The sequence below is a fragment of the Lactuca serriola genome, chromosome 8 (assembly GCF_051521515.1).
Source record: "Lactuca serriola cultivar US96UC23 chromosome 8, Lser_US96UC23_V15, whole genome shotgun sequence".
Taxonomy (NCBI): domain Eukaryota; kingdom Viridiplantae; phylum Streptophyta; class Magnoliopsida; order Asterales; family Asteraceae; genus Lactuca; species Lactuca serriola.
The window spans coordinates 244,358,564-244,377,171 of NC_136415.1; positions in this window are offsets into that span (position 1 = coordinate 244,358,564).

An 18,608-nucleotide genomic window follows, 5' to 3' on the forward strand; every position below is an offset into this window, starting at 1 on the left:
TTGTCCCCCTCGGGAGCTCCGCAGGTTCTGACTTCCATGAATGTCAGTGTGCGTGACCCCATCATGGTCGCCACCTCAATGCGGACGACACTCAATCTCTCATCCAAAAGCTCCATAATACCCTCCTTAATCATGCCAAAGATCAGAGGAGTCTGATCCAAAATACTGCGCGTGATCTCAGAGGAGATGAACTCCCTCGTCTAGTTATCTAGCTTCCCGGCTCCAGAGCCCGAGCCTAATCCCTGATCGGCGCTTGAACTGTCGACTGGTATAGTGCATAATATCACCATTCTGTAAACACATCATAACAAACACTAGAATACTAATCACATATCGAGGGATCATATATACTACAAGCTCCCTAGATTCATCTTAGCCTTCCTTGATTCGAGTACGGATCCTCTACTTTTTGTAGTACACGCCCATACTACCTTCCATATCTATCTGTGAATTCCTCCAGAACTACCTTGACTTCACAAAGTCCCTTCTACTACTACTGCTTTACGCACTACTCTCATCCTAGGCTTGCCCTAGGGTAATCACCATCCCACTCTCTGCCATCAGCAACATAAGAATTCCCTGCTATCTCTCCTTATGTAGCTCACAAATACCATTACATATCACTAAGACTAGATACTTTTTCGAATCAGAGATCCTACCATACAACGGTTGGACTCAAACAAGAGATGCAAAATAGAGCTGGACCTAACCTTCTGGAATTATTTAGTCCTTGGAATATGTAACTTATCATATTCTTTTACTAGTTAGTAAAAGATAATTAAGACTCCTAAAAGCAAAAAGCAAGCAACATTCGAGCATCGAGAAACCATAATCAAGTATATCCTAATCAAACCTTCACACTGACTAATCGGTACTAGCATGCAGTTCATAAGCTCATACGCATGTAAAAGGCACATAAGACATCCTTCCTAGATGCTTAACCCTAATCTAGCATGCAGTTCTAATAAGCATATCATAACATAAACTTGTATGGGTAATTTGGGAATACTTACTTGAGCTCGGCTGATTGCATGCACCATACCCTTTCCTCTTTTCAAAGTTCTTTTCTCTTTTAAAATGTTTTTTCAAAATTCTTTTTAAAAAAGATATTTTCTTTAGAAAAATTTCATACCAAGTCCATAGTTGGATTCCAGACACACTCGAGAGTGTGCTGGAATCCCTCAAACCTTGGCTCTAATACCAACTTGAAACGTCCCAAAAATAGGGTCCAAAATTTTCGTTTTCATTATTCATAAAATCATAAATACCATCCATCATCTTATAAAAACATTTGTAATGTATCTCAAATCATCATAACAATATATTGTATCAAAATCATGTGTCAAAATGTCAGAGTCTAAAACATCTTAGGTTCAACGAATGGTGTGTGCACTGCAATCATCCCGAGCTCTTCCATTTGCAACCGGAAGCACCATAAACCAAAACTAAAAACTGTAAGCATGAATCTTAGTCAGTCCTCCCCCTCCCAAACTACCATATACCATACACATAATCACACAACATCATTCGTTGGGCCTTTCCCACTACATCGGGCCCCGCCCGACATCGGACGAATCCGACATCAGGCCCCGCTCGGCATCGGGCCTCGCTTGGTATCAAACCGAAGTCTAATATAGATATATCATATCAACAAGCATATATCATAAAGACATAACATAAACATATAATCATCCCTCAGGATTTCCCCAGCACTAGACCGAAGTCTTGAATATATAACACAAAACATATAAGCTAAACATTCCTCGGGCTTTCCTCAGTATTGGACCGAACTCCGGAACACATAACAAACACATGCAATAATCACGAAGACATCAAGCATACAAACATTCTTTAGGCTTGCCCCGACATTAGACCGAAGTCTGGAAACATATAATATACATAGGCAAACGTCGACATCGGATCTAAGTTCAGTATGCGCTAACATATGTAAACGGTTCAGTGTTGGTGCCTTAGACCCGTTCCTATAGGAGAAGAATCACCTCTCAAAATGGCTGCTGAAATCTCGTGTGAGGAATCTCTAATGGCAACTACAATGACTCCCTGGGTATCATTGTCACAATAATCACTTAGTTAAAAACTGAGAATCTTTCTAAGGCTAAAATGACCATTTACCCCTGGTCATGATCAACATTCTGGTCAAAGTCAACTTTCTTGGTTAACCAAACTCGCCGAGTTGCTCCATCAACTTGCAGAGTCCTACAACCTTGAAATCACGATCTAACTCGTCGAGTCACCCCCCTGACATTTCGAGTTCCCTGGCTACTCATATTCGCGATTTGGAGAATCAACTCATCGAGTCCCTTCACAGACTCGTCGAGTTCTACCTTAAGCTAGAATGGGGCAACCAATGCCCCTTCCTTTGGCAATATAAACATATGGACCCTTTGATAATGGTACAAGGGACTATCACAGACTTAGCTTTTCTCTTTACCATTTGGTCAACCGAGTTGACTATGGCCGATCCCTTTACCATTGGGAAGAGAATGCTTTTCTGGATTTCCTGTGTCACTATTGTCAATGTCCATCAAGTTTTAAGGAAGTTGATCTTAACAAATAGATAAGATCATTAAGGGTCTTGTCATAGTCTGTTTCATAGGTGTCCCAAAGGAACTCACTATATGACTTAGAAAGTGATTGAACCACCCACTTTCTCAAGACTTTGACACCCAACTCTCCCGGCTTGTCAATATGTGACTACATCTCCAAAATGTGATCACACCTAGACCTTGCCTTGCCAATAGGGCTTGAGTGACCTTGAACTTGTGGGTTAGGGAGAATAATTGGAGGAGGTGAAAGAAGTATGATTTCCATGGGACATTATCTTCATTTAGGAAAGTTTGTTTCAAGAGATTTAGGAAGATCATAAATGTCTAAACCAGACATCTTTTGGGAGACATTCAAGATAGTTGATCTTAAGTCCTTAATATAACACCCAATATGAAATATTAAGGCTAGGACCCAACAAACTATTTTATAACTTAGAAGAGGGATGCCGTAATCCAAGCTATAAAATATTTTAAGGTAGGTGAATGACGATTCACCAATTTCCACCAAGATAAACGAAATGTATTATTAGGTTTTAATTGGTTTTGAAACTCCTAGATCTATTGAGATTCATTGAACTGTTCAATGGCATGTTTCAATCTCGAGTGTGCCCTTCAGGTTTTGTGACTGGGATGCCGAGGATCACAAAACAAGGTGTGAAGTAACCATGCAAATTACTTGGTACCCTTAAGTGTTTACCCCTCAATCGATGTGCCGGTTAACCACACACGCTCCACCGATACTATGATAAACATTAAGTTACCCTTTGCCTACCTTGTTAAATACGAGTTAGTGTGCCGGTTAACCATACACGCTCCACTAACCGACTTAAACAAAGTGCAAAGGGTAATTTCATGGATTAGCACCTTATTCACATTTTCCTAAGTAACTAAGATTGGGTATTTATAAGTGTTTAGTTACTTAGTATTTATCATTAATACTTTTAATGAAGGGAGAATTATAGTCCTGTCAAACCCGTTCGGCTAACGACCCTCCACCAGTCAAGCAAGCGGTGGGTGAGAGTGGACACCCATTAAGTTGCCATTTTATAGGCAACAACCTTATACCCACCTTATAGACCGGCTTCGTGAATGAGGCATACTAGCGGTACGACTGACTTTACTCTTATACATATATATATATTATTAACTTATAATATTATAAAGTATAAGGGTTGAATTTTAACTTTTAAAATTCTAAGGGCTAACTTGGAATTAAAGTATTCATAAGAGAAAACTTTACAAATTCCAAAACTTGAGGGCAAGTTTTGAAACTATTCAAAACTAATTAATTCCATAACTTATGTGTTTAAAGTAGTTTTAATCCAAAAACTCTTCAAGTTCCATAACTTGAGGACAAGTTATGGAAGACTTTAAACTAATAAAAGAATTAACTTTTCTTTATTTTATAACTTATGGAATTAATTAAGGTTACACCTTTTTTTATTTTATTTTATTTTATTAAATGAAGAGACTCTTGGTCCTCCATAACTTGAGGACAAGTTATGGAGTCATAAAACCATTTAATTAGAACTAGACTCTTCATTTTTGTAACCTTTGCCAATTTTTATGAGTTTTATGATTCTTAAATGTGACTTTTCATATAACTTGTGGACAAGTTACAAAAACACATTTTAGAATCAATTCTTAGATTAATTTGGATTAAAACCAACTATCACATAATTTTATTCATTAATCTAAATTCACTCATAAAACAAGGTAACACAAAAAACTTTTGGTGATCCATAACTTATTCTTAAGTTATGGAATCCTTTAAAACATTAACACCAAATTTTGTAAATCCATAAAAACTTTGAATCAATTTTTTTTTAAAACCTTTTCATATCCATAACTTATGGAGGTTTCAAAAAATAAAGCTCTTTAGATCAAACTTTTAAAACTAATAAAATAATCATATTATTTTATCTTTTATTAAATTTGACCTAATTCAACTCATAAAGCAAATTATTCAAATTTTACAAATAATTAGTTTTTCACAAGAACAAGTAATTATCTTAAAATTTGACAAACTTCATGTTTTTTTTTTCAACTTTGAAAATAAAATATTTGCATCAATATAACAGAAAACAATCCGTGGCTCTAATACCATTGTTGGGTTTTGAGCATTCTAACACTCCTATGGTGTACATGCAACCCTATAAACCTTGGATCTATGTTTTCTCTATTATACATGAAAATAAGAACTTTCCAAGGCTTTAATCCTAACTAGCATATTATGATGTTCTTAATCTACAAAGTACTAGTTAGAAGACATACCTTTTGATGTAGCTTGATGTCTTCAAGCTTTAAGAGCTTAGCCCCAATAGTGTGGAAGCCTCAAGTGGAATCACAAATCACCAAGACACCATGGAAGACTTTAGAGAATATGAATACTTGGTTCTCTCTTAGTGAAATCGGCTAGCCCTCTTAGTGTATCACACTAGTGCCAATTTCACCAACCAAAGACATCTTTATATAGTATGGAGGATTAGGTTTAAACCCTAATACCCATGACCTTTCATTTCCTAGCATCCATGGGTTAAACACTTCATGGACTATCCATGAAAGCTTAGCCCAACCTAAATGAACTTGGCCCATTCCATATATATAAGAGTCCATATTTAATTAGTTCCTTTTGATCACTTAATTAATTATAAATTAATTCTTGATCAATACTAATTAAATAATATGATTCCATATTAATATATTAGAACTTATAATATATTAATATTAATCATAAACATACTATTCTCAAAAGATTATCCATATAAATTGTGTCGGTGAAGTGCAACCCAAATGGACCATGCCGGGTCGGGTCAAGTACATACCAAATATAGTTATGGACTTAGACATTAATCCAACAGTCTCCCACTTGGATAAGTCTAAAACTATTATTGCGTATGACTTCAAACCTAACTAGCAATTGTAGATCTTAAAGCTGCTGTCGAACTCTGATCTTGTCAACGAACTTGTCCATTAGATAAGGGATCATATATTCCTCCATTCTAGATATCATATGGACTGAGACATGGATTATAATCATTCTCTCTGTCCCTTTATTGTTTCCCGATTTCCGATTTATGACGACTGACTAATTGAACAAATCAAATCAGTCCTGGCCCGGCCGAGCACTTCCATTTGTCATCATCAGATCATCGAGGGGTCCACAGATATCGCTTTTATCCCGAAGGTAAAAGGAATGGATAAACTTCGACTCATATGGCTTGTTCTACTACTTGTTGAATCATACACAAAGGCACATTTTATAGCACCGAGTTACCAAATGCGTTTTCGTGCAATCAATGTACAACCAACTCATAGTAACAACTCATATCTCTAGGTTTGATGAATATAAGATATTATCGTCTCATGATCACTCGTGATAAAATCCATGAAGTGATTCCAATGAGCGCGGGTTGAATCCAATACTCAAAACTTATGAGCACTCATGAGTGTTGTAGCCCTTTGTCCAACACCTTAGACCTCTACAAGCCAACCCATGACAGTCTTAATTCATATCTACTTCCAACATATGACCGACTATGGATGGTTTGAATAACTTAGTCATTCCGGAAGAATAACCCAGTTTATTCGGGAAGTCAAAACATGCAAAGTGAATCACAATAATAATTGAATCCAATATGGTATCAAAACCTATGAACATAAATAAAACACCTTTTATTTATCACCATATGATTGCACATTATTCATTGTATACTGTTTCAGCTATCAACTTTATTCTTGAATTTAAAACAATAGTTGTCCCATGCTCCAAGCATGTACACTATGTTTTTCTAAACACTAGTCATGCCACACACCAAGTATGCATACTATGTTTGTCTATGATCTTTACTTTGTGAACTAGATCAATTGAACATAACTTCAATGATTCTCTTTTCACACTCCCAAATCCTTACTGCAAATGCAAGAATTCCAAATTCATGCCATTTACTGAAATCTGTTAGATTCTAAACTTATATGCATTGAACCTCTTGTAATGATTATGCACAAAGTCAGAAGGACTTGACAACAACCATTACAGACCATTCCAAAGGAGATCAGCTCCTTGGGAACATCCTTCTTGCATTAAGTTTCCTAATCTTAAACAGATTGAAAAATTCTAACTTTGAAACATTTCCAAATTCCATTTTGACTATCACTTCTGAACAAGATTTGCCTCCTTACAGATTATGTCAATATGGTCCTTCCAGAATTATCACTATACTTCCAACTGTCCTTGAGCAACCAATCTTTGGTAAACCTTAGATTGTCCTCGATAATTGTTTAATCCTTTTAGTCATATCCAGTTCTAAACCTTTTCCCTTCTTAATGCCCCAGGCATTTGGAAAATTTTAGAAAGGATGAATATAGCACATGTAATCGATCCTATATCCGAAGTATATGGGAATCGATTCATGATGTCTCACATAAAGACTAAACCAGTCTTTTGCTATATCATTTCCATTTCAATTTGCCAAGTTCTCATAATTCAGATTATGAAAAGGGATGCCGTAATCATAATCGAATTTTAGAACGCAAATAATGGACTCATATACAAAATTTCCTTATGTTGATCCATTCCAACATGAAATTCATATATATCCTTGACTAAATGATTAAAACCTCACGATCTAAGCTTATAGATTTGAGATGAAGTATAATTTTCTCTCCCTTAATTATAGCAAAACAACTTTTTCCCAATTGAAACTTTTGTTTTCTATAATTAACATTGCTAACTTGCAATACTTATCATAATTATCATGCTCCCACTAACATGATGATTATTAGCATAACACTTATGCTCCCACTAGCTTTGACATGTACTCAGAAATCAGCTGACTTTCTTACCAAAGTTCATATTTCTGATACTAGATTGTTTTGATAAAACTTAATCAAAAGCATACACCTTCCCTTAGATATCACACTTGTGTGTCCAAAGAATTATGAAGAGGGATGCCGTAATCATAATGGTTAGACCTTTTTGCTACTTCTCACAAGTCCAGGTTAGTGTGCCGGTAAACCACACACGCTCCACTAACGACTTTGAGAATGCAAATATCACAATTGCTATCTAGCTAAAATCTACTTAGTGAAAGTGTTTCCTCACCATCATTTTCATGAATCGGAGAGAAACCTTATGACACTTAGATTTAATGGTGTATGTGTTCTTATCCATGTGAATTGTCAAAACCATAGACACAAGACAAGGATAATGACAAATACAAACTCATATGGACTGAACTCAATCGTAATTTCTTGCCACCTGGCAGCTCAAGGGCCTGCCATTGCTTCCAAGAAGTTGTGCAACAAATTGAGAACTCTAAGAACTCATATGCAAAGCCAACTTTAACTGGAATGGGCATAGAATATGTCAACACGATAGGTTATAAACCTCAAGTCGTGTGCTAGTGAAGAACTTCAGGTTTATTCTTGATTAGTTCTTGAGACTTTCAAGACCTTTAAGACTCCCACTGTCCTCTTGACATATAAGACTCCCTTGTCAAACATCCAAGAGATAGTGCGGATTCTAATCAAGACAAACACTTCACACAATTGGCCTTAGTTGGTCTTTGTTTTATCCAAAACATCACAACTTACCAATTTCAAATGTACAAGAGTTTTAAACCTTCTTTAAGACATGTCACTCAAGTTACAATCTTAGAGTATAACTCTAAGAATTGTTTTTGGAACGAAGTATGAATCATCTTCTTGATTTAACCACTTCAACAATTCAAGTTCCTCTTCTTAGCTATAAGAAGGCTCTTAGAGGATTAAGTGTGATAAGGTCTCTAAATCATTAAGATGATCATAAAAGTGATACGAAAGTACTCTCCCATCTTTCCAAATTTGAGAAATTTTTATCCTTCTGCCTAATTTGATTCTTCTTATTCGCTCTGTCATACATTGGAACCTTTTTCCAATGTCTCAGAGTTACACTTAAGCTTGTAAGTATAATCATATTTACTGAGCTTTTGTAAATTATGACGAATAATCTTATCGATCTTTTGTGGTGGACTTGACCAGTGCACAAGACTATGTACTCGATCCCTTAGTCCATTACTTGACTCACACATCCATATGAATAAGTAATTAGTCTTAATTTTCCAATACTTGAAAGTTCTCATTCATCATGCTACACAACTTCCATGATTCCAAGTTCCGGTCCACTTGAAACTTGGGTGATGAGAATCTTTCCTTATTTGGTAAATTTAGACATTACCACAAATGAAAGAATCAATTTCATATCTCCACTCTTGCTATTAATGGAATCATATAAGCAACAATTTTTCCTCAAATGGCATTGTAAGGATATTTTAAAATAAATAAAATCAAAATTTTTCTTTTATTTTAAAACTTTGCGGAAAAACTTATCCTTACAATCCATATGAAAACTTGTTGTTATCTATTCCTAAGCAATATCTCATAACTCCTAAGAAGTAGCTCAAGAATCCGATCTTCAAACTATGCGATAGAAATCCATCTACGCGATCAGATTCAACATATTCTTTCTTTAAGTTCCTTTACTTTTCTTTGATTCTTAAAACATCACCATGTGACCTAGTCACATCATGTATCAAGAATCTCATAATAGAAACTTAACAGAGTTAGATAGTGGACTTTACCTGAAGTAGAGTCAAACTTATTGACTTTAACAGCCTAAGGTAAATTTGGCAGCTTTGCAACCAATGCCCCTTCCTTTGGCAATATAAACATATGGACCCTTTGATAATGGTACAAGGGACTATCACAAACTTAGCTTTTCTCTTTACCATTTGGTCGACCGAGTTGACTATGGCCGATCCCTTTACCATTGGGAAGAGAATGCTTTTCTGGATTTCCTGTGTCACTATTGTCAATGTCCATCAAGTTTTAAGGAAGTTGATCTTAACAAATAGATAAGATCATTAAGGGTCTTGTCATAGTCTGTTTCATAGGTGTCCCAAAGGAACTCACTATGTGACTTAGAAAGTGATTGAACCACCAACTTTCTCAAGACTTTGACACCCAACTCTCTCGGCTTGTCAATATGTGACTACATCTCCAAAATGTGATCACACCTAGACCTTGCCTTGCCAATAGGGCTTGAGTGACCTTGAACTTGTGGGTTAGGGAGAATAATTGGAGGAGGTGAAAGAAGTATGATTTCCATGGGACATTATCTTCATTTAGGAAAGTTTGTTTCAAGAGATTTAGGAAGATCATAAATGTCTAAACCAGACATCTTTTGGGAGACATTCAAGATAGTTGATCTTAAGTCCTTAATATAACACCCAATATGAAATATTAAGGCTAGGACCCAAGAAACTATTTTATAACTTAGAAGAGGGATGCCGTAATCCAAGCTATAAAATATTTTAAGGTAGGTGAATGACGATTCACCAATTTCCACCAAGATAAACGAAATGTATTATTAGGTTTTAATTGGTTTTGAAACTCCTAGATCTATTGAGATTCATTGAACTGCTCAATGGCATGTTTCAATCTCGAGTGTGCCCTTCAGGTTTTGTGACTGGGATGCCGAGGATCACAAAACAAGGTGTGAAGTAACCATGCAAATTACTTGGTACCCTTAAGTGTTTACCCCTCAATCGATGTGCCGGTTAACCACACACGCTCCACCGATACTATGATAAACATTAAGTTACCCTTTGCCTACCTTGTTAAATACGAGTTAGTGTGCCGGTTAACCACACACGCTCACTAACCGACTTAAACAAAGTGCAAAGGGTAATTTCATGGATTAGCACCTTATTCACATTTTCCTAAGTAACTAAGATTGGGTATTTATAAGTGTTTAGTTACTTAGTATTTATCATTAATACTTTTAATGAAGGGAGAATTATAGTCCTGTCAAACCCGTTCGGCTAACGACCCTCCACCAGTCAAGCAAGCGGTGGGTGAGAGTGGACACCCATTAAGTTGCCATTTTATAGGCAACAACCTTATACCCACCTTATAGACCGGCTTCGTGAATGAGGCATACTAGCGGTACGACTGACTTTACTCTTATACATATATATTATTAACTTATAATATTATAAAGTATAAGGGTTGAATTTTAACTTTTAAAATTCTAAGGGCTAACTTGGAATTAAAGTATTCATAAGAGAAAACTTTACAAATTCCAAAACTTGAGGGCAAGTTTTGAAACTATTCAAAACTAATTAATTCCATAACTTATGTGTTTAAAGTAGTTTTAATCCAAAAACTCTTCAAGTTCCATAACTTGAGGACAAGTTATGGAAGACTTTAAACTAATAAAAGAATTAACTTTTCTTTATTTTATAACTTATGGAATTAATTAAGGTTACACCTTTTTTTATTTTATTTTATTTTATTAAATGAAGAGACTCTTGGTCCTCCATAACTTGAGGACAAGTTATGGAGTCATAAAACCATTTAATTAGAACTAGACTCTTCATTTTTGTAACCTTTGCCAATTTTTATGAGTTTTATGATTCTTAAATGTGACTTTTCATATAACTTGTGGACAAGTTACAAAAACACATTTTAGAATCAATTCTTAGATTAATTTGGATTAAAACCAACTAGCACATAATTTTATTCATTAATCTAAATTCACTCATAAAACAAGGTAACACAAAAAACTTTTGGTGATCCATAACTTATTCTTAAGTTATGGAATCCTTTAAAACATTAACACCAAATTTTGTAACTCCATAAAAACTTTGAATCAATTTTTTTTAAAACCTTTTCATATCCATAACTTATGGAGGTTTCAAAAAATAAAACTCTTTAGATCAAACTTTTAAAACTAATAAAATAATCATATTATTTTATCTTTTATTAAATTTGACCTAATTCAACTCATAAAGCAAATTATTCAAATTTTACAAATAATTAGTTTTTCACAAGAACAAGTAATTATCTTAAAATTTGACAAACTTCATGTTTTTTTTTTCAACTTTGAAAATAAAATATTTGCATCAATATAACAGAAAACAATCCGTGGCTCTAATACCATTGTTGGGTTTTGAGCATTCTAACACTCCTATGGTGTACATGCAACCCTATAAACCTTGGATCTATGTTTTCTCTATTATACATGCAAATAACAACTTTCCAAGGCTTTAATCCTAACTAGCATATTATGATGTTCTTAATCTACAAAGTACTAGTTAGAAGACATACCTTTTGATGTAGCTTGATGTCTTCAAGCTTTAAGAGCTTAGCCCCAATAGTGTGGAAGCCTCAAGTGGAATCACAAATCACCAAGACACCATGGAAGACTTTAGAGAATATGAATAGTTGGTTCTCTCTTAGTGAAATCGGCTAGCCCTCTTAGTGTATCCCACTAGTGCCAATTTCACCAACCAAAGACATCTTTATATAGTATGGAGGATTAGGGTTAAACCCTAATACCCATGACCTTTCATTTCCTAGGATCCATGGGTTAAACACTCCATGGACTATCCATGAAAACTTTGCCCAACCTAAATGAACTTGGCCCATTCCATATATATAAGAGTCCATATTTAATTAGTTCCTTTTGATCACTTAATTAATTATAAATTAATTCTTGATCAATACTAATTAAATAATATGATTCCATATTAATATATTAGAACTTATAATATATTAATATTAATCATAAACATACTATTCTCAAAAGATTATCCATATAAATTGTGTCGGTGAAGTGCAACCCAAATGGACCATGCCGGGTCGGGTCAAGTACATACCAAATATAGTTATGGACTTAGACATTAATCCAACAGTCTCCCACTTGGATAAGTCTAAAACTATTATTGCGTATGACTTCAAACCTAACTAGCAATTGTAGCTCTTAAAGCTGCTGTCGAACTCTGATCTTGTCAACGAACTTGTCCATTAGATAAGGGATCATATATTCCTCCATTCTAGATATCATATGGACTGAGACATGGATTATAATCATTCTCTCTGTCCCTTTATTGTTTCCCGATTTCCGATTTATGACGACTGACTAATTGAACAAATCAAATCAGTCCTGGCCCGGCCGAGCACTTCCATTTGTCATCATCAAATCATCGACGGGCCCACAGATATCGCTTTTATCCCGAAGGTAAAAGGAATGGATAAACTTCGACTCATATGGCTTGTTCTACTACTTGTTGAATCATACACAAAGACACATTTTATAGCACCGAGTTACCAAATGCGTTTTCGTGCAATCAATGTACAACCAACTCATAGTAACAACTCATATCTCTAGGTTTGATGAATATAAGATATTATCGTCTCATGATCACTCGTGATAAAATCCATGAAGTGATTCCAATGAGCGCGGGTTGAATCCAATACTCAAAACTTATGAGCACTCATGAGTGTTGTAGCCCTTTGTCCAACACCTTAGACCTCTACAAGCCAACCCACGACAGTCTTAATTCATATCTACTTCCAACATATGACCGACTATGGATGGTTTGAATAATTTAGTCATTCCGTAAGAATAACCCAGTTTATTCGGGAAGTCAAAACATGCAAAGTGAAACACAATAATAATTGAATCCAATATGGTATCAAAACCTATGAACATAAATAAAACACCTTTTATTTATCACCATATGATTGCACATTATTCATTGTATACTGTTTCAGCTATCAACTTTATTCTTGAATTTAAAACAATAGTTGTCCCATGCTCCAAGCATGTACACTATGTTTTTCTAAACACTAGTCATGCCACACACCAAGTATGCATACTATGTTTGTCTATGATCTTTACTTTGTGAACTAGATCAATTGAACATAACTTCAATGATTCTCTTTTCACACTCTCAAATCCTTACTGCAAATGCAAGAATTCCAAATTCATGCCATTTACTGAAATCTGTTAGATTCTAAACTTATATGCATTGAACCTCTTGTAATGATTATGCACAAAGTCAGAAGGACTTGACAACAACCATTACAGACCATTCCAAAGGAGATCAGCTCCTTGGGAACATCCTTCTTGCATTAAGTTTCCTAATCTTAAACAGATTGAAAAATTCTAACTTTGAAACATTTCCAGATTCCATTTTGACTATCACTTCTGAACAAGATTTGCCTCCTTACAGATTATGTCAATATGGTCCTTCCAGAATTATCACTATACTTCCAACTGTCCTTGAGCAACCAATCTTTGGTAAACCTTAGATTGTCCTCGATAATTGTTTAATCCTTTTAGTCATATCCAGTTCTAAACCTTTTCCCTTCTTAATGCCCCAGGCATTTGGAAAATTTTAGAAAGGATGAATATAGCACATGTAATCGATCCTATATCCAAAGTATATGGGAATCGATTCATGATGTCTCACATAAAGACTAAACAAGTCTTTTGCTATAACATTTCCATTTCAATTTTCCAAGTTCTCATAATTCAGATTATGAAAAGGGATGCCGTAATCATAATCGAATTTTAGAACGCAAATAATGAACTCATATACAAAATTTCCTTATGTTGAGCCATTCCAACATGAAATTCATATATATCCTTGACTAAATGATTAAAACCTCACGATCTAAGCTTATAGATTTGAGATGAAGTATAATTTTCTCTCCCTTAATTATAGCAAAACAACTTTTTCCCAATTGAAACTTTTGTTTTCTATAATTAACATTGCTAACTTGCAATACTTATTATAATTATCATGCTCCCACTAACATGATGATTATTAGCATAACACTTATGCTCCCACTAGCTTTGACATGTACTCAGAAATCAGCTGACTTTCTTACCAAAGTTCATATTTCTGATACTAGATTGTTTTGATAAAACTTAATCAAAAGCATACACCTTCCCTTAGATATCACACTTGTGTGTCTAAACAATTATGAAGAGGGATGCCGTAATCATAATGGTTAGACCTTTTTGCTACTTCTCACAAGTCCAGGTTAGTGTGCCGGTAAACCACACACGCTCCACTAACGACTTTGAGAATGCAAATATCACAATTGCTATCTAGCTAAAATCTACTTAGTGAAAGTGTTTCCTCACCATCATTTTCATGAATCGGAGAGAAACCTTATGACACTTAGATTTAATGGTGTATGTGTTCTTATCCATGTGAATTGTCAAAACCATAGACACAAGACAAGGATAATGACAAATACAAACTCATATGGACTGAACTCAATCGTAATTTCTTGCCACCTGGCAGCTCAAGGGCCTGCCATTGCTTCCAAGAAGTTGTGCAACAAATTGAGAACTCTAAGAACTCATATGCAAAGCCAACTTTAACTGGAATGGGCATAGAATATGTCAACACGATAGGTTATAAACCTCAAGTCGTGTGCTAGTGAAGAACTTCAGGTTTATTCTTGATTAGTTCTTGAGACTTTCAAGACCTTTAAGACTCCCACTGTCCTCTTGACATATAAGACTCCCTTGTCAAACATCCAAGAGATAGTGCGGATTCTAATCAAGACAAACACTTCACACAATTGGCCTTAGTTGGTCTTTGTTTTATCCAAAACATCACAACTTACCAATTTCAAATGTACAAGAGTTTTAAACCTTCTTTAAGACATGTCACTCAAGTTACAATCTTAGAGTATAACTCTAAGAATTGTTTTTGGAACGAAGTATGAATCATCTTCTTGATTTAACCACTTCAACAATTCAAGTTCCTCTTCTTAGCTATAAGAAGGCTCTTAGAGGATGAATTGTGATAAGGTCTCTAAATCATTAAGATGATCATAAAACTGATACGAAAGTACTCTCCCATCTTTCCAGATTTGAGAAATTTTTGTCCTTCTGCCTAATTTGATTCTTCTTATTCGCTCTGTCATACATTGGAACCTTTTTCCAATGTCTCAGAGTTACACTTAAGCTTGTAAGTATAATCATATTTACTGAGCTTTTGTAAATTATGACGAATAATCTTATCGATCTTTTGTGGTGGACTTGACCAGTGCACAAGACTATGTACTCGATCCCTTAGTCCATTACTTGACTCACACATCCATATGAATAAGTAATTAGTCTTAATTTTCCAATACTTGAAAGTTCTCATTCATCATGCTACACAACTTCCATGATTCCAAGTTCCGGTCCACTTGAAACTTGGGTGATGAGAATCTTTCCTTATTTGGTAAATTTAGACATTACCACAAATGAAAGAATCAATTTCATATCTCCACTCTTGCTATTAATGGAATCATATAAGCAACAATTTTTCCTCAAATGGCATTGTAAGGATATTTTAAAATAAATAAAATCAAAATTTTTCTTTTATTTTAAAACTTTGTGGAAAAACTTATCCTTACAATCCATATGAAAACTTGTTGTTATCTATTCCTAAGCAATATCTCATAACTCCTAAGAAGTAGCTCAAGAATCCGATCTTCAAACTATGCGATAGAAATCCATCTACGCGATCAGATTCAGCATATTCTTTCTTTAAGTTCCTTTACTTTTCTTTGATTCTTAAAACATCACCATGTGACCTAGTCACATCATGTATCAAGAATCTCATAATAGAAACTTAACAGAGTTAGATAGTGGACTTTACCTGAAGTAGAGTCAAACTTATTGACTTTAACAGCCTAAGGTAAATTTGGCAGCTTTGCAACCAATGCCCCTTCCTTTGGCAATATAAACATATGGAACCTTTGATAATGGTACAAGGGACTATCATAGACTTAGCTTTTCTCTTTACCATTTGGTTAACCGAGTTGACTATGGCCGATCCCTTTATCATTGAGAAGAGAATGCTTTTCTGGATTTCCTGTGTCACTATTGTCAATGTCCATCAAGTTTTAAGGAAGTTGATCTTAACAAATAGATAAGATCATTAAGGGTCTTGTCATAGTCTGTTTCATAGGTGTCCCAAAGGAACTCACTATGTGACTTAGAAAGTGATTGAACCACCAACTTTCTCAAGACTTTGACACCCAACTCTCTCGGCTTGTCAATATGTGACTACATCTCCAAAATGTGATCACACCTAGACCTTGCCTTGCCAATAGGGCTTGAGTGACCTTGAACTTGTGGGTTAGGGAGAATAATTGGAGGAGGTGAAAGAAGTATGATTTCCATGGGACATTATCTTCATTTAGGAAAGTTTGTTTCAAGAGATTTAGGAAGATCATAAATGTCTAAACCAGACATCTTTTGGGAGACATTCAAGATAGTTGATCTTAAGTCCTTAATATAACACCCAATATGAAATATTAAGGCTAGGACCCAACAAACTATTTTATAACTTAGAAGAGGGATGCCGTAATCCAAGCTATAAAATATTTTAAGGTAGGTGAATGACGATTCACCAATTTCCACCAAGATAAACGAAATGTATTATTAGGTTTTAATTGGTTTTGAAACTCCTAGATCTATTGAGATTCATTGAACTGCTCAATGGCATGTTTCAATCTCGAGTGTGCCCTTCAGGTTTTGTGACTGGGATGCCGAGGATCACAAAACAAGGTGTGAAGTAACCATGCAAATTACTTGGTACCCTTAAGTGTTTACCCCTCAATCGATGTGCCGGTTAACCACACACGCTCCACCGATACTATGATAAACATTAAGTTACCCTTTGCCTACCTTGTTAAATACGAGTTAGTGTGCCGGTTAACCACACACGCTCCACTAACCGACTTAAACAAAGTGCAAAGGGTAATTTCATGGATTAGCACCTTATTCACATTTTCCTAAGTAACTAAGATTGGGTATTTATAAGTGTTTAGTTACTTAGTATTTATCATTAATACTTTTAATGAAGGGAGAATTATAGTCCTGTCAAACCCGTTCGGCTAACGACCCTCCACCAGTCAAGCAAGCGGTGGGTGAGAGTGGACACCCATTAAGTTGCCATTTTATAGGCAACAACCTTATACCCACCTTATAGACCGGCTTCGTGAATGAGGCATACTAGCGGTAAGACTGACTTTACTCTTATACATATATATATTATTAACTTATAATATTATAAAGTATAAGGGTTGAATTTTAACTTTTAAAATTCTAAGGGCTAACTTGGAATTAAAGTATTCATAAGAGAAAACTTTACAAATTCCAAAACTTGAGGGCAAGTTTTGAAACTATTCAAAACTAATTAATTCCATAACTTATGTGTTTAAAGTAGTTTTAATCCAAGAACTCTTCAAGTTCCATAACTTGAGGACAAGTTATGGAAGACTTTAAACTAATAAAAGAATTAACTTTTCTTTATTTTATAACTTATGGAATTAATTAAGGTTACATCTTTTTTTATTTTATTTTATTTTATTAAATGAAGAGACTCTTGGTCCTCCATAACTTGAGGACAAGTTATGGAGTCATAAAACCATTTAATTAGAACTAGACTCTTCAGTTTTGTAACCTTTGCCAATTTTTATGAGTTTTATGATTCTTAAATGTGACTTTTCATATAACTTGTGGACAAGTTACAAAAACACATTTTAGAATCAATTCTTAGATTAATTTGGATTAAAACCAACTATCACATAATTTTATTCATTAATCTAAATTCACTCATAAAACAAGGTAACACAAAAAACTTTTGGTGATCCATAACTTATTCTTAAGTTATTGAATCCTTTAAAACATTAACACCAAATTTTGTAACTCCATAAAAACTTTGAATCAATTTTTTTAAAAACCTTTTCATATCCATAACTTATGGAGGTTTCAAAAAATAAAACTCTTTAGATCAAACTTTTAAAACTAATAAAATAATCATATTATTTTATCTTTTATTAAATTTGACCTAATTCAACTCATAAAGCAAATTATTCAAATTTTACAAATAATTAGTTTTTCACAAGAACAAGTAATTATCTTAAAATTTGACAAACCTCATGTTTTTTTTTTCAACTTTGAAAATAAAATATTTGCATCAATATAACAGAAAACAACCCGTGGCTCTAATACCACTGTTGGGTTTTGAGCATTCTAACACTCCTATGGTGTACATGCAACCCTATAAACCTTGGATCTATGTTTTCTCTATTATACATGCAAATAAGAACTTTCCAAGGCTTTAATCCTAACTAGCATATTATGATGTTCTTAATCTACAAAGTACTAGTTAGAAGACATACCTTTTGATGTAG